We start from the raw sequence: 24,045 nt of genomic DNA, 5'->3' as shown, positions 1-24,045 counted from the left end.
TTCATGTACATACATGTTACTCCAGTGTTGCAACGTACGAGGTAAAATATTTCTGAGCTTTGTCTCGGTCTAGAAGTCTAAGTTGTCCCACAACCATGAATTTGTTCTGTTGTATGCTTCTCCCCTTACTTTCTTTCTGTACTTCCAGATATAAAGTGACAGTCTAGATGCTGAATATATTTGGAAAATATAAAAAAAAAATACAAACACTTGCTTGTGAAAGTAGCTTTATGTTCCTTTATGTTAACAGGCAGCATATGATTCATAACAAGTAAATTCAGTGCAAAATGCCATCTTTTTGGAATGTAAAATGAGGGAAACTGACTATGTAGTTAGTGTAGCATTATAACCATCAAAAAGCTCAACAGGGGTGCCTACCGGTGTCAGTAAAGGTTGTTTTAGGTGTAACTGTGTGAGGGGAAAAATACATTCTGTAATTTCATTGTCTTCTTTCTGCCTTATAATTTGATCATAAATACAAACAAAAGCTTCATATTGAGGGTAAATATCAGAATGAAACTATCTTATCCGAAACTGGGAGAAAATAAAAAATAAGAGAATCCCTTCTTTATCTTAACAGTTATCTGAAATGTCATCTATTTAAAAGAGCGATACCATTCATTTCTATACAGCCTCACTAAGAAGGCATAAAAAGTCTCTTCTGTTCTTTGCTTTGATTCTGTAATCTAAAACTGTATTAAATCAGCCTTTCTACAGCTAATACCCAGATCATCTAATGGAAGATTAAGTTTGTCTTCAGACATCAGGTCATCAGGAACAATCAACATGGATTCACCAAGAGGAAATCATGCCTGACCAACATAATAGCTTTCTATGATGGAATGACTGGCCGGGTAGAAGAAGGAAGAGCACTGGATGCTGTCTACCTTGACCTCAGCAAGGCTTTTGACACTGTCTCCCATAGCATCCTCATAGGCAAGCTCAGTCAGTGTGGGTTAGGTGAGTGGACAATGAGGTGGATTGAGAACTGGCTGAATGGCAGAGCTCAGAGGGCTGTGCTCAATGGAGCAAAGTCCAGCTGGAGGCCTGTAGCTCGTGGTGTTCCCCAGGGATCAGTACTGGGTCCAGTCCTGTTCAACTTCTTCATCAATGACCTGGATGAAGGGACTGAGCACACCCTTGGCAAGTTTGCTGATGATACAGGACCGGGAGGAGCGGCTGATGCACCAGAGGCTGCGCTGCCGGCCAGCGAGGCTTGGGCAGGCTGGAGAGCTGGGTGGAGGGAAACCCATGGAGTTCAATAAAACCAAATGTCAGGTCCTGGACCTGAGGAGGAGCAACCCCAGGCACCAGCCCAGGCTGGGGCTGACCTGCTGGAGGGCAGCTCTGCAGAGAAGGACCTGGGCGTGCTGGTGCACAGCCAGGTGCCCGTGAGCCAGCAGTGTGCCCTGTGGCCAAGAAGGCCGATGGCACCCTGGGGGGCATGCGGAGGAGCAAGGCCAGCAGGGCAAGGCAGGTGATCTCCCCCTCTGCTCTGCCCTGGTGAGGCTCATCTGGAGCGCTGTGCCCGGTGCTGGGCTCCCCGGTTCGGGAGAGACAGGGAACTGCTGCAGAGGGGCCGGCGGAGGCTACAGAGATGGTGGGGGGAGTGGGGCATCTCCCTGGTGAGGAAAGGCTGAGGGAGCCGGGCCTGTTCAGCCTGGAGAAGAGAAGGCTGAGAGGGATCTTATCAGTGCACACAAATCCCTTAAGGGCAGTGGCAGGAGGATGGGGACAGGCTCTTTTCAGCGGTGCCCAGCGGCAGGACAGGGGGCAACGGGCACAAACTGCAACACAAGAAGTTCCATCTGAATGTGAGGAAGCACTTCTTTACCCTGAGGGTGACAGAGCACTGGGACAGGCTGCCCACAGAGGCTGTGGGGTCTCTTTCTTTGGACACATTCAAGACCCACCTGGACATGACTGTGCAACCTGCTTTAGGTGAACCTGAAGTCCCTTCCAACCCTGACCACTCTGTGATTTTAGTAAAGGTAATGTTCTGGCAAGGAAAGAAACATATAGAAATATTAATTTTTTTTTTAAATAGCACTGTGGTCTCTGCTTATCTTTGAACTGTCAGACAAGTAAACTTAATGAAGATATACTGCACTTCACTTCTAAGCGTTTTTTAACTGGGAGTTTCAGCTAGAAACACTGACTATGTAAGTTAATTTTCAAAAGCCTCAAAGGGAAAAATAAAACACCAAAACCCCCAAAACTCTGTTCTTCGAAGTTAGTTGAAACTTTTAAAACTGTTTTCAAAGGATTAGTATTCAGGCCATGACCAGAACTGCGGAATAATACCAAATATCATCTTTTTTAAAAGTTTGGAACCTATACAGACGCTTTTGTTTCATCGACATAATAGGACAGTATGGCCGAAAACTAAAAGGTAAGCTGTAATTGTTTTAGTGTACCTGGCTTTTTATGGCTTCTGTACTTCATAAATACTTCCTTTCTGAAAATAGTTGTCATGATTTAGACACTGTTCTGCAAGTCAGGGGTTAAGTATAAGGAAAAAGACCATAAGGAATATAGTAACTGCTGTAATGTGATATGTCCCTTGATGAAAAGTAATAAAAAGATTTGATTTGCCAATAATTAATAGACATTTCAGCTGCAATATAATTATTTTTATACCATGGTAATATTGGCAATACTTTTCCATTCAGGCTGAGCTGGATCATGACAGTTCTGAAACCTTAATTGAGAAGAAACTCTTTCTTTGGGTAGAAAGAGAGGTATGCCTGATCTTAATACTGCAATATATGCAGTTTTTGTAAGAAGGGAATTTTCAAGATACATAAGTTGAAGTGAGGCCTTTGTTAGGAACCCTAATGCTAATGTGTTTGGTCTCTTCGCTGGTTTTCAATGTAAGTACTTATAAAACACATTAAGTCCTGTTACAGCATGCAGAATAAACCCTGGGAGGGATGTTTGGTAAGCCTTAAATTTTCAGTGGTTTAGTAAAGAGAAAGATAGTGAATCCCTAAATCTTCCTGTATCCAGTGTGTGGGTTTTCTCCTTGAGTTCCCTCTTCTGTCCTTCTCTGGGGTGGTTCTGTTTTATGTTTTTATATCACTCTTCAGGCCCAACCATCCTAAGAAGAAATGAGAACGAAGATGTTGGGTGTTGGTGTGATAGTGAGCTCTATACATTTACTGCTTTCAGAGCTGCTGAACATATTGATTGTTTAAGGCTCAGAAGCTGTCCAGTGGACAGCCATCAGGGTCTGTGTAGGCAGGATAGAAATAAAGCTCAGAGATTGTGGAAAACAATTACTAAATATGGCAAAGAGTTTATCAATCAGTTTGATAGAAGGTGTTTGTCAGCCTGTCGTCACCAACATTGTAGGGTTTTGGCTACATTCCCAAATGCCATTAGAGGATCAAAAAAGAGCAAGTGTCCAAAATATCCTTTTACCAGCTCTACAGGAATACGAGGTTCTCACAGCATGTGTACCTGGCAACTGTGATTTGTGCTTTTGTCACCTGAGAACTGAATTGTCACAAATTAAGCCACAGTATCATTTATATATGTTCAGAAACAGAAGCTACTTCAGAAAGAATAACTGAAATATTAGCAGGCAGATCTTGCTATAAAATCAAGACTTTAAAGATCTGTCTATATTTTTTGTGTGTACACAAGGCAAAAGTGTATATTTGTACATTTGCATGAACTATTCTGAATAACTTGAATGAATTCCATCTTTGAAATGAAATGACGGGGTATTCATACTTATTTTCATATAGTCCCAGGTAGAAAGACTCATGTGCATCATTATCTCTTTAACCCTGCAGTTACATTGTATGGCGACATATCAATAAGCATAAGAGGGCAAGTCCTAAAGAGATGAGAACACAAAAGAAATCTCTTGACTTACCTATCATAAACAACAGTTATATCATATAACACTAGATGATTTATCTTGCCTTTCCAATTCAGAGACTATTCCAGAACTTCAGTACTCTTAATGACTGGCAGCTTTATAATTTACAGACTAAATGTATTGATGCCCCTGTAATGGTCATTTGTTCTTGTCTTGATACAGGCTTTTCCACTCCCTGTTGTTTATCTTCCTGAAGTATTTGTAGTAAGTGACCATCTCTTTTCTCTATTTTGTTTTGTTTTGAGAAGCCAAAACTCACTCTGTTTCTGCAATGTTTTCTCATTTTTCACTTCTGTTCTTATGTACTGTAGTTACTGGCAGAACATAAATACCATGGGCAGGTTGGTTGTAGTGTGTTTTTTTTTTTAATGATAATAGTGAAATCTAACCTGCAGTGAGGGGAGAAATATTCAGATTTCATTGATGAGATTTAAATCTTTTCCTCTCCATCAAAATTATAAGTCCAGATTAACTGAAAAAGAACAAACTAAATTAGATTAGTATAAGGTAATTGTTAGTGCCTTGAATGTACTGGTAGCCAACACTTCCAGTAATGGGTCATGGTAGTAGAAGGAAGTTGAGATCTTTGATAAAATCTGATAGTTGTTGAGATGTGTTTGAAAAAGGCAAAGAAAGCACTGAAGAGAAGTGCGTTTTATTTGTGCACCACTGTGTCCTCTGCACCCTGAATGTCTCCCATCTGGGGTTCTTTTAAGGATGAACAGTGGCCACCAGCTAAGGTGTGCGCTGGGTTTGCTGTGCACAGAAGCTGCAGCCAGGAGAAAAGGGAATGTGCCAAGTATGGTCCCGACAGACGGATGGATCAGTAAGATGCTCTGGGTTGTAGATACAACAGCTAATCTGTGTGGATCAAATCCAGAATGAATGCTGAAAGTCAAGACTAAAAAAAAAAAAAAAAAAAAGCAGATAAACAGAACTTAATATTAATAATTCTGGAACTATTTTTGGAACTTTTTTTTTTTTTTTTAGGAAGAAGAGTCAGCCTCTGTAGTGTGGTGAGCAGTGTAGCTGTCTCTAGGAACAGTTTTTGTATGGCTGAGGCATAGTAAAATGCAAGATGCCCTTTTCCAAGGTCTTTTCAGTCCTAAGATTGTCCTAAGGTTAAGAACTGCCAAAATGACCAAAGGTAAAGTGATTTTTTTGTTTATGCTTTTATGAAAATGATGTAGCTATTCATTTTCAAAATAATCTCCAAGTAATATAGCACTGACTGATGGAATAATATCCTTCAGGAATTCAGCTCCTTCCCCTGCATGTGATGGTTTCTTTGACTGAATTAAGTCTGTTCTACTGCATAACATCTAGCTGGGAGATGTGGCGGTTGGCAACATCCTATAGTATTATCTCAGTATTGTAACTCCCGTTCCTGTTCTGAAAAGCTTGGTAATCTTAATAGAGTATTTTTCCTCCCTTATTTATTTACTATTTGAAACTTTATCCCTGGTGAAGGAGAGCAGTGCTGGTACACTGGAAAAGAATCTTCAACTATCTCAATAAAAAGAAAATAACCATCTCTCTTCAATACAAAATTTTCCCTAATCTGCTTTTGAGGGGTTGGTTTGTAACCTGTATTTTAACTATTGACAAAATGTGGAAAATATTTGAGGAGGGGAAGAAAATTCACTTGGCAATGGAAAAACTGCTGACAAAAAATGTTTGCTGAAGTGTTTTGTGTGACAGATGGGCCAAGCATCAGCAGAGAAGGTTACTGCAGCACGTGACTACATTGCATAGGCCTTACCTTTTTAAAGCAATTACAAGAACTAACAGGAAAGAGATAGAAGTGCAGTTTCATATAGCTATCTAGCTATGTTGAAGTCATCTAATTAGCAAGTACCCTTTGATTAATTAACCCTGTGAAAAGCATCTGGCACTTGAGCTTAAGGTAGAGCTGAAGGACCTTGCTGTTTGTGATACAACCAGTGAGAAGACATTCTGGAAAGGTTATGAATAAAGATTCACTGTAAATGGACAGTTTATATGTTGATGGCTTGTAGCAAACTGTAACCTGGTATCCTTAGCCTGTCAGGCACTTTACTGTTCCGTGCGTTCAGCCATCTACCCCACAGACACCAATTAGCTTGTCCAAACGAAAATGTCATCATAAGACTTTTTTTTCCACAACCTGTCACCTTGGTCTAATTGCTAACGGAAAATAAAACGTCAAATTTCCATTGACTTGAACGAGTTTGGTTTTAGAACATTTTTTAAAATCTAGTGAATAAGATTATTCCCCCCGCTCCATCCTCCTTAATCATCTCCCTTCTCACGTTTCTCCTGAGTGAAGGAAACACATTAGGATGTCAGTATATATATTTGCAAAAACATCTATGTTCATTTGACCGTGTAGTCATCAGTGTATGAAGACTTGTATATGCTGTACTGTTTTACTTTTTTCTTTTTTTTTTTCCCCCCCCATTCCTGAAACTGGTTTTGTACAGCATCTCTCATTAATGTGTTTCCTCAATGTTAGTAATAAATGAATGTTCATTCTGAAGCCCCTACATGAAAACCATAGGTTCTTCTGCCATGGCAATGACATCTTTTGAGATGCAGTGAGACAACCAGGAGCAAAGTTCACCACCTTGGTCCACATTGCAGAGCCCTGTTGTTTGCAGCTGGGTTGTGTGCTCTCTGTATGCATGTGGATATCCATAGGAGTGCTCCATGCGTAATAAATGTAGAGATGTGTCTCAGTATCTGTGGTTACTCAATGAAAAATAATTGTTAATTGAATGGTACGGGTAATGGTACTAATCAGGTTGGATTTAAATGGTTTGCTGTGATAACTTTGTACATAAATCTAAATACTAGCTGAACTCCTTTGCTTTGAGGAGGCAGTGATGAACAGAGATGCAGTCTGCTCCAATGTACTTTCTGGCTGTGCTCTATTCTGATGTCAGAAGTGGACTCGGGCCCAAATGATAGCAGCATCTGCTTGATCTGATTAATGATCCCATGGTCCAGACTTGTAGCTGTGGTGTACTGAGAGTTGGGCAGCGTTTGGCAGCAGAAGGGTAGGGGGGAATTACAGTGTCCTGCAAAAGGGAGGTTTGCCTAGTGGTGATGTAAGTGTGGAACAAAGTGGTGAGAGTAAAGGCTGTATTTTCTCATATTATAGTCCTGAGGAATTCACATGTTACTTGTTCACTGTAGACTTTACTTCCACATAGTTATTTGTCACAGCATTTCTTTTAAGAAAATAATACGTAGAGAAATAAGAGTCAAAAGAGTTGGCAGGAAATTCAAGTGTGGAACAAGAAGTTGAATATAAGAAGCTAACAGATCTTGAAGTCTTCACCCATATAGGCATCATAATCTTCCCTTAAAAAAACTAATATTCACCTGTTTAAGAAAATCTGATTAGATCTTTGTAACAGAATATTGTAAATGTGTTCACAATGTAGGAGGTTGTACGTCTGGTTTTGGATATGCTTGCATGCAGCTGGGTTTATGTAGTTGTTTGCACCTGAGACAAAGTAGAAATTTGACGAATTTATGCTGATAAGTATTGCTTCTCTCTAGTAAAGAGGATTGGGCTTCGTTGAAAAAGGAATGAACAATATCTCATTGTATAGAGTGGCTGAAAATGGCAATCTGTATAAGCAAGCACAAGTATGTTATGTTAAATTGAAGCAAAGGGTGAGTGCACAAACCATATTGCCTATATTTTTAAATTACCAACTTTAAGATTTATGTCAAGGTATTTTGAAGTGTGTTATCTGGTCTATGAGTAGATGAAAATCAGTATTAATTTGATAATAATTTCAACTAATTAATATGCAATAAACCTTAGTTTTTAAATAGATATTGAAGTATACTAGTATACTACTATTTCTAAAGATCTTTTCCGCACACTTACGGTATCCTTCTAGTTTCTTATACTTCATATAGTGTTGGCTAAATTCTACTTACTAAAGTGTAACTGTTCTAACTGGAATAGCTATGATGCAGTCACTGCAGGGTCTATTTGTTGTGTAAGTTAAACCTGTAAAAGATGAATAAGTAAAATTTTTATGCCTTCAAAGACCCCAGACAGGTTTCTTTTCTCAGATGGCGATACTATTCTTACCTGGCAGATTGTATTTGGAACATACATATTTCTTTGAGGAACTCTTGAGAAGCATTTCAAAAATTGTTTGCAGAAACTGGTTGATCTTTCTGTAGAACTTCACGTAAAGTTATCAAATTTACTGTACCAGGATACTTTGGTTTTGCAAGCTTATTCATAATTGAATTTGTAAAATACTTTGAAATTTAGAAGACAAATACTGACTGTGATAAAAGTCCAACATGAAGAAAATACGCTTAATATTTTCTCATACACTACTATCTATTTTTCATCACGTTACCTGTATCTTACTAACTGTAGTAAAAGCAGAAGTGTGTGTGTGTAGCCACATGGAATTCTTTTCTTTTCCTGTTCCTGGATGCTTGGGTCCCTCCAATGCACACATACCCCAAAAGGTTGCTGACGGCCTTCCCGTTGCTCACTCTGTGTAAATACTTATTAGTTATGGACTTTGCAAGAAAGCCTAATGAGGCCTATTGTCTTCTCAGTGAGAGGCAGTTTTGCTTGCTCATCTGTTTTATTGGTTGGGGATTCTAACCTCATGCCAAAACTGTTATTGCTGTATAAATTAATGAGAACATATTGCTTAGCTTCTCAAAACTCTATAATTGCAAATGCTAGACTCTTAATTGAAACAACACTTAAACTAGTTGCCTTCCCCAAATCTTTTTAATGACAGTGCCACTCAGAACGATTTCTGGAAATACTAAGAGCTTGTATCAAGCATAACTTTGTGCAGCTTTTTCCTAGCTGATAGAATTAACCTAGATTATTTTTTTTTAATAGGAGGAAACTACCGTTTTTTTCCCAGCTATGCAAGTTAACAGGCTAATAGAGGCACTACCAAAGTTCTTAAGTTCTTTGAAACACTGGAATCACCTCTGCCATACAAGAGGAGCTTATCAAGGATGTCTCAGATGCCTCATGGTTTTGTGTAGCTTGTATGCAGGTTTTTGTATGTGTTTTTTCCTGGAGCATACTGGAAGAATGTTTCATGCAAGAAGCATGCTTCTTGCTTTCTCATAAAGTCCTCACGCTTGCGTCCAGCCCTTCTGGCTACTAGTTTTGATGCCACCAACTTGTTTGTGACAGTAACCAGAACAGTTTAAATTAGACTCTTGTGCTTTGCAGAAAAAAACCTTCAGCAAAAGCTTCTATTCTTTGCTTTAGCCTTTTGGAGGTTATTCATACACTTCCAGTGTGCAAATAGCAAAGTAGCCATTGAAGTCATAGGACAGGTCAAATCTCCCCAGACTTAAGTAACAGTATGAAGGTCTTTTTATAGCACTAGGTACTTGATGGTCAATGCTGAAGATTAGAATGGAATCACTTCATGTTTCTCAGTAACATGCACTCTGTATCCCAGTGGAGAAATCAATACTGAAGTCAATTTATTCTCGAGAAAAGAACAGGTCAAAAAATAAATTCAGGCAGTGGTCTGACCCAATTCAAATGAGACCATTGGCTATTGAATTATTTTGCTCAACTGTAGATAAAAAATATGACATGAAATAAAGCAGATACACAAATCACTGCTCAGCATGACTAGTGGTTTTTTTTGTTTTGTTTTGTTGTTGCTCGTATTATTTATGCTTTGGTATGGCACAAAGAAGAAACAAAGTTACAGGATAGAATACTGGTAACTTTTGTTTGATTATCTTTAACTGGCATATGAACAATAGCAGTGTTCAGCTTCTACCACTCTTTTTTTTTTGGACTATAATTATGTGGAAGTCAGTAGAAATACACTGGGGGTTTTATTTCTTTTTCGACTAAGGAATTATTCCATTGGCAAAACAACTCAGAAAAGTGGGAATGGTAAAGCATGCATTTAGAATGCAGCTGTGGTGCCAGAACCCTATGGGGTTTGTACTCCCAAATGTTACAAAGGCATTGGTATAAAGCGTGGCCTACAGATTGTGTTGACCTATACTACATCAGAAACCAAAGAGAAACACTGCAAAAATAGCACAGCTCAGGACATTTTTCTGTCTCTGAGGCATTACAAGGAGAAATTATAGGTCAGCATTACCCCAAGCCTGAAAAATATGTTCTCGTTTTTCCCACTTGGAGATTCTTAACCCATGGTGACTCTAATCCTCCCCACCACATATTGTTTGGGGGTTTTTGTACAGTCATCCTCCCCACAGGCTGTTTACCCTCTTGCTGTTTTTCTGGCCAGCAAAACAGTTCAGGATCAATTTTAATGACTTTAGAACACCTTTGCATAGAAAATTATTTCATGACACTTGACAGACATAACAGGCCCACATCCAGTATCCAGCACCGCTTACAATAGTTGGCAGTGATGGAAAGGATGGAGTAGCAAATAGGGCTGGTTGTATCCTTATGGAGGGATTCTGATGATGCTTTACTGTGATAACACTGCACAAGGACTGAGAAGCTGCTGAAACTAAATCTGCTTATGGCATAGGTAGGATTTGAACTTAACTTTAGTCAATATCCTTGTTTGCCTCTTTGCTAGTTTTATATATGTTTGGAGAAAGAAGTTACATTAATAAGTTTAAATATTCTTCATGTTTTGCTTTACTGCTTGCCTTAACCTCTTTAAATCTAAAGTGGACTTTGACCCATTGGACCAGTTTTCTGCATGGCTTTCTGCATTTTGATTCTCAAATTTTCTTTTAATAGCTCCTCATTTCTTTCATGGCAAAAATGCTTTTTGTCATTGCGTTGCTGTCAGTGACAGCCCAGATAAATTCTTTTGAAGGACTGGGTAAAAAGAATATACCAAAATCTAAAGCCAAAGCCGTACAAGGTTTTCACTTGTTCACTTTCATACTTGCCTCAGAATATCAGGCCAAATTGCTTTTTCTTACATGTTTTTGTGATGCTTATTACAAAGAACAGGGTGTGATTCTTTTTCTCTTTTTCTTTACCCCAAATACTGGCAAATACACTTGAGGGCAATTTATTTACTCTTTTTTTGTTAGGTGTTTTAGGGTGTGTTACTTTCAATACTATGTGGCAAAGCAATCACTATTGGTTTACTTCTGTCATGGGCAGTGGAGAGAGGGATACACATGAAGCCACAAGTATGTACGCTAACAAATGATTGCCTCAGAAATGATCTGCATTTCAAAAGTATCGACTAGAAAAAATGATTTATTTGCAAATAACCTGAGGAAAATGCAACTACAATGTATGTGACTATCATGAAAACTGAGTTAGCATTAGGTTGTATAGAATTACAGATACACATGCTCAAAACCAATAGAAAGAAGATCTAAATTTAGTGTATGAATTAACAGTCTAAATTTAAGAATACATTTATCTGGGTGGTTATTTTGTTTCATAGTCTCTGTTCTTTTATCTGGAGATTAAAAAAATTGAGAGCAAAGTGAGATTTTAAAAAAATAAGGTTCTTAAAATAGCACAGTGAAATGTTTAAAGACATCTTCTCTAGACTAAGTAATCCTAATGCTCCTTTTTTTTTTAAAATAAACCAATCAAAAAAACCCTAAAATTTTGTTTTGAAACTCTAAACTCTTGTGCTTTTGCCTATAATATTAAACTGAATCATTAATGTGACTGATATGATCTTCTCCATAGTTGTTTCAGGCTTTTTTAATATGTTGAAGTAATTGATAGGTTAGTTCGTTTGCCTGGTAATGTCCTTTTAAAGTCAAGACTTGAGAACCAAATTCTCAGCCGTGATTGTGGAACTATGTTAGTCTGAGTAGCGGGATAAAATTATTAATTTTAAATACTACTTGAAAAATAATAATTTTTGGATGGGTAAATAAGAGACTTAAATGTAATAGTTCATCTACAATTATGAAAAAGATCTGAAAGTGTTTTTTCAAATACAAGCCATAATACACTTTTCTTGTGGAGGTCTCAACTACTGGCTGTGGAAGGGTTGCTAACCATTACATTAGAATTCAGTGAATACAGTTGTTTTTAGCAGTAATGAATGCCAACCTTTTTTAATATTTTATATTCATTTATGAGTTCTATTAATATACTGAAGAGCTAACTGTTAGAACCGGCATTATATTGTCAATAAAATTTAGAGGAAGCATTTAAGCAAATTCACCAAGCAAACTAAATAGAGTATTCTAAATAATTTGAAGGAAATGTATTTACTTTTTTTTTTTCTCCAATTGATGTACATCTATATGGATGTACTGGTACTCAAGTGTCACAGTTTTATTAGAATTTTTAATAACACATTATTAATACTGGAAGCAACATCAAATAAATCACTGAAAAAGAACAATGTTGTCAACACATTTCTACATAATTTAAACAATGGCATAGGAAAAGTAATTAGCTTGACAATAAACCAAGCAAACTACTCTCAATATTTGCTGTTAGGCTGATAATGAAATAATCAGTAAATGAATACTTGGGAATCGGTGCTGAACATGTGTGTTTTATTAAAACAGAAGTCATCAAAACGAGAAGAATGATTTGTGATGATAAATAAATTGCATTCCTCGAGAGACATATTCTGAGAAATTGGTAATTGGTGAAAAAATTATAAAGTTGGATCCATCTTTGAAGTATAGAGCTGTATTTGAAGCTGTATAGACAGAAGAGGAGAGCAGTGCCATGAGGGCTTAGAGGAACAACTTCCCCATTATCCTGGAATGGACAAGACTGTTAAGTTTAGGAACAGCCCTAAAATACTGTGGTATTCGTCTTGGTGGCTGAATACAATCAGATGAGTATTAAAACATCCTTTTCCTCACCTTTCAGTTCCTAGCTTTTCTATAAGAAATTACCTATGTTCAGTAAATTCTAAATATATGCAAGGTATAAGAATATTCTAGTAGAGTACCTGTAACATGAGGGTATAAAAACTTGTATGCTTACAGATGCTAGAGGTTTTTTGATCTCATTGGATGGCAAATACTGGTATATACGAGCAATGCTGAGATATGAATGTTGCTGCATGTATTTTAAGAGGAATTTAGGGCTAGACTTTTTTTTTCCATCTCTTATTGTGGGTTTAACATACATTTTAATAGATTTGTATTTTATGCTATTGAGGCCCATAGTCGTTTATAAATTTCTCACTGTGATACGAACATGATGGACTTCAAATGACGAGCATCGTTACTCATGGCTTTGCTGTGCTATGCTGTGGCTTTGCACATTGGGTGCAGTTTAGTTAAGACACTGGCACAGCAGTTTAAAAAAGATGGTTGTGCACACAAGAAACTCTTATATGAAAATGGGTTCCATAAATTATTCTTGTGATAAGTCATGATTGTGACATCTGACATAAATCAGTGTGGCTTTTTCTTTTGCATAAGCACATCTGATACTGCTCACATAGTTCATAACAGCCTACTGAAGAAGGTGTATAATTTCCAATCCACGATTTGCATCATTTCTGGTAGACTTCTACCTAACTTGTTAGTAAAATAATCTCATAAGAAATCAGACTTGCTTTGTTGTTCTGGTCTTGCAAAAAGAGTGACTTTTTCCAATATATTTCTGAAAACTTGTCCTTTTCCACGAATCAACCTTGATTTCCCATGGCTAATCATATTTCATTGAAACTGCAAATGAATACATTTCAGTTGTGAAAAACAGTCTATTCTATATCCCCTTGGAACATGAGGTAAACCTAGCTTGGGTCCCTCTAGAGTCTTCTTACTGTTTTTGCTGAACTCTGGAAAATTATCTATTCCTGCTGCTCTGAAAATCTCAAGTTGTATAACTCAAACAATTTTCTGGCAGCTGTTTCTAGGTGATTTGGAGCCATCTAATTTCTTTGGAGAAAGCAGCTATATTTCTGCCCTATTCCTAACTAGCATTTCATTACTAAGACTGTCACATGCAGGCGATGTAAGCATTAAACACAACGGCACCATACCTGATGCTGACAGCTGTGCATATCAGTGCAGGATTCAGTGACATCTGCACAGTTGCTATCTTGCCTAGTTCTCAATTAGTCTAATGAGGAAGTTGTACCATTCCTAATGTACAAATCTTCTTGAAACGGTCCAATTGTTTCCCAGTTGCACCAGAATGCTGTGCTTTTTATTTGCATACCTGGTAGTGGGAGACATTTTTATGCATTTACACCCTAAGAACTTATATGCAGCACACCCACTGTATGTTTTTAATCATTACTGTTAGCTGCCTCTGTGCAATAGGAAATTTCTTTCTTTTGCCCATTATGTCTCCCCATAATCCCTTCCCCCAGCCTACTGAACTGGACGCAGTTAGAACATGCCTTTATAGCAGAGTACAGACTTGATATAGAAGGAGAAATAAGAATTCCAGTAAAAATATTTTTTATGCTTATGTGATGGCACCTGCTGGAGGATTTTTACTGGCATTAAGTATCCAGGTTTAAATAACAAAAACAAAACAAAAATAAAAGGTAAGAACTAGTACATTCAATGTTATAGAATATATTTAAAAATCCATGACAGTTTTTTAGGACAGCAAAGAAAAAAATTGAGTTGTTTTATTCCCGTTAAAAAGCACTTGTCTGATGTTAATAATGCATTTTTTGTTAGAAAAATTATTTTAAAATCTTGTAAACCTTACTAGAATGAAGAAAAATAATTTCATCTGACTTCATAATCAGTTACTTGCATGGTTCCCCTATTCAAAGTAGTTGGTTTTATATGACACTTCTGTGGATAATTTTTCTTAAAACCTTCACAAGAAGCAGCAATAAGTAATCGGTGATTTTGTTAGTGGCTGAAATAGATAAACAAAATATTCCAGCAAGGAAGAAACAACTTACTGATTTCTTTTGTGCTTAAATAGCTTGACACATTCTATATTAGTCCAACACCTATACAGCAGATAAGCCACATCCTTATTTTCACTGATATTTGTATAGTTTTTGAAAGCTTGAAAAATAAGCCCCTTATCATCCATGTGTTTCGGAAATTCTTAAATTGGGACTGTTATATTGTATACTTTTTGTACATTCAGAAGTAAGAGTTAGATTCTTTTAAAGGAAGATTGAGCTCAGAAGTAGAAGTTGTGCCTGTGACATACAGCATTTCAACTTTTAGATAGATGCATATTCACACAATAGCGTAGTGTTGAGCTGCTTGGTGCCAGGCTTTTGTAAATCTTCAAGTGAGCTTATAGTTGTTCCTCCCAGACTTACTCTATACTGTCAATATCTGGATTCTCTGTTTGTCTTTACATTGTGTGACTTAACATTGTTCTTCTGTTGACTGTCAGCACTGTTAGACCAGAACTAGTGCTGATTTTTCTCCTTGGAGTGACGAGCAGACAAGTGATGGGACCCAAGGTGCTTAGAAGGGAAAGGCATTGCAATGTGCTCCAGAAGCTGCTTGAGGTTTGTGTTAGGAGAACCCAGACTGCAAGACACACCGTGAAGCACAGCTGCCCTGTTAAATGGTAGTACTCATTGCTTCAAAGTTTGGGGGTGGATTTTTGCTTTCTGAAATGAGGTAGACTTCTTTTTGAAATCTTTCTGTTTTCATCTTTAAAAACTTTTGTCCACTTTGATTGCTAATTGTTGAGATGTGATGATTCAGTTGGCATGGCACCAATTGCTGTATGGAGCATGTCTGGTTTTACTTCATGATTCTTAATGAGGTATAGTTAGGTGACAGATAAGCAAAGGGGGTTTAGAGTTCAAAAACATGGCTTAAGTTAGCTTTTTTTGATTAGCAAGATTGTTCAAGACATTTGGTGAAGTCTATTAAAACCGTAAAGGAAGCTTCTGTTTGTTCCTAAAGGGATGTCCCGGTTTGCTGCCTGCAGAGGCATCCATTGCTTTATTATTGAACTACTGTGTTTCTGTCTTAGAAAACATTTTTGTCCTTTCACAACTGTCACATGCCAAAGCTGAACCCTGTGTACACGTATCTCATGAATTCCTATAAACCCAATGCTTGTCCAGTTAAGGAATATTATTAAGAATTCTGTGCTCTTTATAATATCTCAGCTGGAAAATTGGAAGATGTTTCTCAACTGAAAAATAATGGGGGAACCTGCGTATTAAATGATGTTAATTTATAGTGATGGATAGAAACTCATTTGGGCGATTCCTTGTCTTTGAGGAATGACAATCTGTGCATCAGTATAATAGAAACATTAATTCAGTGACACTGGGTTTAAGTTTTACCCATTTCAAATATCTCTGGGTTAACTTCTTCATATGGACTAGTCATCAATACCAAGACTTACGTACTATTTATGCATCATTTAGGAAGAAAGAAGGCTTTTTCAACAGTTGCATTTTTTTCCTGAATTATTATTATTATTAGCTTTCATTAGGCTTTTTTCTTTTTGTGTTATTTAGAAAGCCTGGTTGCAAGATGCAGTCCTACAAATCCTTTCAGGCACTTTGCATTTTTGACCCTGATTTTCAGGAAATTCTTTGGATATCCCAGGGACTTACCTGATGGCTTCAGAGTTTGCGGCATTCAAGTACAGCTTTTGGATGTGTCAGGAAATGCACATGTAACTTGCGGTAGGCTTGTATAGGAGCTTAGTCTTAATTAGAGACACTGCGGATGTTACAGCTCTCCCTTGTTCTGTTTTGTTCCTCAAATTACTTTCAGAATGGTACTCATTTAAAATGAAGGTTTGTATCCCTGTACTGTCACAGAGGCTGTGAGTCAGCCTGTTTAATAACATTATTTAATGAAATGCAGACATTCCACATCTTGCTACATTAACACAACGTGTAAAAAGCTTATCTTCACAGAGCAACGAGGGAAAACCACATTCCCTGCCTCCCTCCTTCAGTTGCAGTGCATCACTCTGTGTAGTATCAACAACTGTCTGAACATCACCTGCAGCCACTGAGAACCATATGAGCTCTGTGGAGGTCTCTGCAGGTCTCGGGGAATCCTCTTTGGGATCATGTACCTTTGCCATGTCAGCAGATGTTGGCAGCCCCTGAACCAGATGCCCAACTCCACCACCCTGGCCCAGATGCTCCAGCGCATCCTTTAGGATGCCTTGAGTTGGAAGGCTTTTCTCTTTTTAACCTTTTGGCTAAGAGCCCTGAATATGATAATTTTTAAATTTGGCCTATTTGCTGTCTGGATTTAAAAGGGCGAATGCTTTTCCTAGGAACCAATGGGACAAGAAATGAGTGAGAAGTTTAAATGCTGTAAACACCTAGCTATGATAATGACTGGTTTAATTAGCGCTGAGACAGCCTGTTGCTACTCAGCAGCAAAACAGGCTACTAATGGTTGAATTGAAGAAGTATAAATGTGCCTGTCTGATATTAAGTGTTGCTTTTTTCATTAATTTTGTTTAATTTACCCAACTGCTCCCTTTTCAGTAGAGTTAGGAGTAAAAAATGTCTTTAACTGTGTAATTAGTGTACTTCTGTACTGGCACATCTAATCATGAAGTTTGGTGGTCTGCTCACTGATACCCAGTTATTTGTCAGCACCTCAAATGAAAATGTTGAGTTCTAAATATAAAGCTTGGTGATTGAGAATTTGCCGGCATCATCTCCTCCTGCATTTTGGCAACCTGCAGTAGTACCTGGAAAGAAAAACGGTGGAAAACAGCTTTCCTGGAGAGGCCCCAACCCAGGTACCCAAACTAAAGGATGTTATGTGCCACTGAGCTAAATGAAAGAGCCAGAGTTGAGAAACTGGGTCTTGTTGGCAGGACTCTATGCAACTGGTGATTCTGCACCTTTCTGAAAAACACTTTCCTTGCTGGCTTCAGAATTTGCTGCTAGTGAGGAGCACAGATACAGCAATTCACTATTTATTTTAGATACCTTTCATGTAAAAAGTAATATTTTTATCACATGAAGTGTTCATATATTGGGAAATAATTAAATATATTTATGTAAGTGATTATATTTCAAAGGTTTAAAAAAAGCCTAGATATTTTATAAGAGTTTAGATATGATTCATAAGCACATAAAGTGACTGCAAAGTATGTTGCTCTGTGAGCCTTGTAACAACTTACCGAAAAAAGACAAATGTTAAGGGAATTCACTAACCTTAGTTAATATCATGACTAGCTATATAGTTATAAAATGTGCAGGAACCATTTCTCCAGTTCCCTTTTGTTCAGTTTTGCAAATGTTAAATAAGCTGAGTACACAAAATAGTTCTCTAAACAGAGATAAACTGTAGCTGTCTTCCTTCTATCAGTCTTGCTTTTTTGTAATTTCACAAATTTTCTGTTCTCTGCAGGTGCTATGAAAAGTTGGCAGTGGCTAGTCTGAAACCAGAAGACTCTTTTTCTTTTTTTTTTTTTTTTTATGTCACATCAACTGTTCTATGCCAAGACTGCAGACACTGACGTTTGCTGAGTGAGTGAGTGAGCAGGGCATAGCTGAGGCTGGTTCCCTGTATGTTTTGAGCTGCCTTTTAAAGACATTAGTCTCTTTGTTTCAGTCTGCAGGTCCGTAGCACATCTTCTGTGAAGCTCTGGAGTATTTCAGGTGGAAAAACTAATTTGTATAAATGAGTATTCCCTGAAGGTAGGGTTTGAATTTTAGTTGGCAGAGTAAATGTCAGAAACTGTCATGAAAGCGAGGAGAAAATTTGGGGTGGGAAGGGATAGCATGGCTGGAGATGTGGAAGGGGAGAAAAGGGGAAACAATGGGGGAGGAGTGATGAGGAAAATAACACAGGCTGCTTTCAGCTTTCGACTCAGCAAGTGCAGGCTGTATTTTTTAATGTCTTGAGCAGCAGCAGACACCAGTTCCCACAGGGAAGGGCTCCTGTGTTTCCCTTCAGCTTACCAGGGTATCAGACAATACGGAATGTGTGTTACTTGTATGCGTGCAATAGAAGCACAAGAGTGTCTACGTCTCCTGGAGTGTTTTCAGTCATGATGCTGCTCATCAGGTCAATGACATCACTGCTGTTTGGGCTGAACAAAAGTGTGATGTAACATGTCATGTATTGTTAGGCTGAATGTTTGGGCAGGAAGCACTGGGTTACATGCGGCTTCATAATATTTTTTAAGTAGCCTTGTGTAACACAGATCACATAAAATACTTTTCTGTAAACTTCAAAGTTCCCTGTCTTTTCCTGAACATTAAGACATACAACTGCCTTCCTGAAATTCCAAAATGAGGGAAAAATCTGCAGCTTCGATCATTGTTTTTCTCTTCTCACAGTGCAGCAATGACTTCATTCAAAATTTCATTTGGCAGCATACAAAAAATTTCAAAACAACTTCTGTGGAATTTTTGTTACTTTGTATACCTAATTTACAAGACAGAAAACTGATTTGAATAAACAGTACATAATTTAAATAATGTTTAGCAAAAAACCTTGGCATCAAGCTTCAGTCAGGTATAAATTTAAATGAATGAGTCTGTTAGCCTGCTCAAATGGACCTGTAACAGAAATCTGCAGACAGATTTGTAAATACAGAAGCAACATTAGTCACCTCTGTAATGGAAAATGTCTAATATCATGCATACATTTATCAGGATAATTACATTGCAAAAAGTTACCAGATGGCACAGAGGTTTATACAGTTTTCAAATGAATTAAAGTTGTGGGAGCCCAGAGAGAGGCTGTTAAAAGGCAATTCAGTACATAAACCGTGAAATCTAAAGAAGTAAGCAAAAATACTTTTTGTTGAGGGAATAGTTAAAATAATTATAAAATAAGTAATGAATCTCTTAGGATCTGATTTTTTCCAGACATGAACATTAGTATAGTCTTGTTAGCATGATGTTTTCCAGGATTACAGTAAAAGAGCAGTTGGAAAAATGCTGCCCCAGGCCTTAAAACATGCACAAATACAGAATATAAATAATCTGTCTCATGATCAACTATATCTGTTAAAACAGCGTTGTTCTATTGATGTCTGAAATTCTCTGTATGATTTTCACTGCTGGGGATAGTAAGCAAATGGTATCATTTAACCTGTTTTACTGGCTACCGACTGAGACTGAGTCTTGTACCGCATTGTTTTGAATGTTAAATGATTTTTACATTAAGGAAATAGCAGGAGCAATGATAAGTTTTGACAGCTGACTAAGCAGTAAGGGAACATCAGAGCTTAGGTAACAGGTGTGTGTCTTGTGTACATACTGCTGCCCCAATTGGAGATTATTTCATTTAGCTTGTTTAAGACCTGGTTTGGATGTGAAGACACAATCAATAGAAATGGCATATGAGGATGAGTGTAACAGTGCCTAGGAGTCTCTGAGGAAGGCTGAAGTGAAAGAGTTGTCAGTCCTGGCCATTTTTCAGAAGATACTGATGATAATTCTGTGTTGTATGACAAGTACTAGGAATCACTGCAGCTGACAGGCAGTCTTTCATTCATGCATCTGTAATAAGTCAAATAAGTCTGCATGCTTTGCTGAAGTTGGGCTAGGATTCAGTAAAAGCAGAGGAAATTCTGTTCTGTCAAAAATGTCTTGCGAATATCTGGTTTATTGTCCCTGGGGAAACTATTTTGGGCTAGAAAAATAGATACATAGATTATTGAGAAACTGTTCCAGAATCATAAGTATAATGGCGGAAGGTATCTCAAGTCAATATGGACCGGCAACTTCTTGATAGGTTTAGGTTCTAATCCCGTAAAAAATGTAATCACAGATTGCATGTCTTTGCTGTGTTGGACTAGATTTACTGCAGATTCGTATTACAGAATATGTGAAGATCTGTTAATCATTACCCTCTTATTTCAAGAGCACCATCTGATGGATTACAATAGGTATACTTACACAGTTCTATGCTTTTTTCTGTTAAATACAATTGGTGTGGTTGTATTAGATGGCTGGAGAGACTGTAAGTCTCAACTGAGAATCAGATAATACAGGCTTTTTCTGGTTTTTGCGGTTTTTTTGTTGGCCTTTTTTATGTCTGGAGACAAATCACTCACTTCTGTGTCCCAGCTCTTTCGTCTGTTAAAATGAAGTTAATGATAGTGATTTCCTACATTAAACACCTTCAGATCACTAATCCAAGCTGCTACATAAGAGTTAAGTATTACTTATTACTAAATTCCCCACTTCTACAATGATCCCTGTGCAGAATGTAAGTCTTGAGCACATGCTTCACTGACTTCCTAAATTGAAATAGACTGAAGCATATGTTTAACATCTGTCTTTAATTGGGGACCCTATAGATGGAGAAGAAGCCATGAAGCATTTCAAGGTCTCTGAATTCTAAATTTGCTTTTTTCCAGTGCATGCCAAAATTCATGTTTGCTCATCCTCAGGGGAATATTACAAAGCTTATCTTTCTAAGCAGTCTTTTCCAAGATGAGCACTGTGCGCTGCCTGAAAGTTTTATTAGCAAAACCCATTTTTGAAAATATGTAACTGCTTACAGTTAACTTGCTAGCTTCTTTACTCTGAACTAGGAAAAAAGTCCTATACTTTTTGTTATGTTGTGGTTTTTTCTTTCAGGTAGCACCCATATTATTCCCCTCATTAATTCTATTTGTTAATTCTGTGTTGATTTTCAACTAGTGATTATGTTAATACTGGTTTGCCATGGAGTCTTACTTCTAAATATCTGATCCTGACACCAACTGGCTCCATTTCATCTGGTCAGTCTCCTCTTATGCTGTAGAGTTTATACCAGATAATCACCTCTAACATTAAATAGATTGTAATTTATATAAAGTCTTGAATTACTCTGTTTTATTATTCCTGCAGTTTCAGATTATATACGAGATTGTTTCTACCCTGCTTAAATGAGAATGGAGAATTTTAGTAGTTCACATTACCAGAAAATAAAAATAACAGAAAAGTCAGCGTAACTTTGCATTTCTCTACACAGTGCAGCAGTGCGCTGCTTTGGCTTAATGAAACTGTCGTGGTAGCTCCTGTTGTGCTTCTAATACAGAAAGTGTTCTGTAGCAATTACTGTTGCATAGGCTGTTGTAGTCTATGAGTGAAATATTTGTTAAAATTGTGCTATTTTTTAAAAAGTCAAAAGAAGGCAAGTTAAATAAAATGCCAAAGTACTGATATTCACTAGGCTCTAACGTATATTGAGGGATCATTGTTCAGAGAGTTCAAAGAATATTTTGCACTTTTAACAGGGAAATCTGAATGCTTGTACTAGATAAACAGAGGCTGAATCCTTACACAGGCTATATTGGATTGGCACTTTAATCTTGTTTACAGTGCTGTGAATCATAGTATCATTTAGGTTGGAAAAGACCTTTGAGATCTTCAAGTCCAACCGTTAACCCAGTAATGCCAAGTCCATCACTAAACTACATCCCTAAGCACTGCATCTACCATGTTTTTTAAGTACCTCCAGGGATGGTGATTCCACCACGTCCCTGGGCAGCCTGTTCCAATGCTTCACCACCCTTTCAGTGAAGACATACTTTTCCTAATAAATCTAAACCTCCCCTGGTGTAACTTGAGGCCATTTCCTCTTGTCCTGTCACTTGTTATCTGGGAGAAGAGACCAACCCCCACCCGCTTACAACCTCCTTGCAGGTAGTTGTAGAGAGCAATAAGGTCCCCCCTAGTGTCCTCCTCTCCAGGCTAAACACCCCCAGTTCCCTCAGATGTTCTTCATAATGCTTGTGCTCCAGACCCTTCACCAGTTCTGTTGCTCTTCTTTGAACACGCTCCAGCACCTCACTTTTTTGGAGTGAGGGCCTCAGAGCTGAACACAATATTTGAGGTCTGTGCTCATAAGACACTTTGCTGTTCATGATAAGTGTGTAGGATATGGAGGCTGAGTTTGCAGTAGCCACTTAAATGTGAAAAAGTGATGTTTGGAGAGGTTTATTTTTTATTTACATGTTGCAGCTAAATTTATACATATAATTAATTTCTGGACTCCAGATTTTATGTGTATTCAGCATTTTTAAGTATTTCATGTTGGTAATAGAATATGTTTCAATATGCGCATTAAAATAAATTAAGATGAAGTAACCTGCATAATGGGTCTTAGGTAGAGCAAAGTTTGCAACAGGAGGCTGGAAATCATGTGTAATTTGAATCCAAATTCAACTAAACCAGTGAAGACTAGAAAGTAACTGTCATCTTTGCTTTGAAGAATGACTGATGTACTTGCTGTGTTTGCCAGCTTTTATGAAAGGAATTTGCTGCTGCTTTTGACTATTTTGAAAGCACTAATCTCATTGTTAAGTGGGTAGAAATGTACAGACCATCATGCTGCTTACTTAGTAAATGAATTTTTTTGCAGGGTTACTATTCAGAAATGCAGTACAATAAAGCTTATCAAAGTTGCTGTAATGTAACAAAGAGATTAAATGCATTATCTTCAATGTGACAGCTACATTTTGTTCTTTAGAGAGTGTTTTGAAGCATTTATTCCCTTCCACCAAAAAAAACCCAAAAAACAAACCAACAAAAAAAACATCACAAAACGACCCACTTCTGGTCTGACACATTGAAGTTTTGCATAAGAAATAATAGGGTAAAATTAGTAGAACTCATAATGAATAATTCAGGATTTCTAATTTCATCTGAGGCTAGTCTTTACAAATTAAGTTAATGGTAAACTTAATGGTCAATACTGATTTGAATGAGATAATAGACTTTTTTCCTCGTGAAAAATTTAAATACTGGGACCAATTATAAAAATCAGATGGGAAAGAGCTAAAGTTCTTAAACTATTCATTTTATTTATAGTTCTATCCAAACTATCCACTAACTGACCAATATGGCCAAGGAAAATAGTATTGATTGTAGAGAATGGTTTGAAAGAAGAGTGTCTAGTGACAGTAAGTAGTCCCTTTGCAGTGTGATTATTGAAACCACTCAATAGCCTCATCTGGATGAAAGCAAGTGTTTGTGCATTTCAGCATGCTAGTTACAGTTTTAGAAGAAACTGGACTCTTCATGTACTTCTATCATATGAAATATGATGTAGAGTGAAGTTATGTAGATACTGATGGTTCTGCAAACCAGACTAGCAATTCCTTATCACGCACTAAATGAACTGGGAATCAGTCAGAAACATGGAAAAACTGGGAAATTGTAGCCAAAAGCTTTAAGATCTCTGAAGGCCTGCTTCTGAACCCTTGTTGCGAGGAAATAAGTGCCTTTCAGCACTCCAAGGAACTCCAGCTATGTGCAGTTCCAGAATAAAACATTCATTGCAATTCAAGATGGCATTGCATGAACTTCTGAGAG

The sequence above is a fragment of the Falco punctatus genome (genome assembly GCF_963210335.1).
Source record: "Falco punctatus genome assembly, chromosome: 8".
Classification (NCBI taxonomy): Eukaryota; Metazoa; Chordata; class Aves; order Falconiformes; family Falconidae; genus Falco; species Falco punctatus.
The sequence above is the reverse complement of the archived record's forward strand: the minus strand, read 5'-3'. Positions refer to the sequence as shown.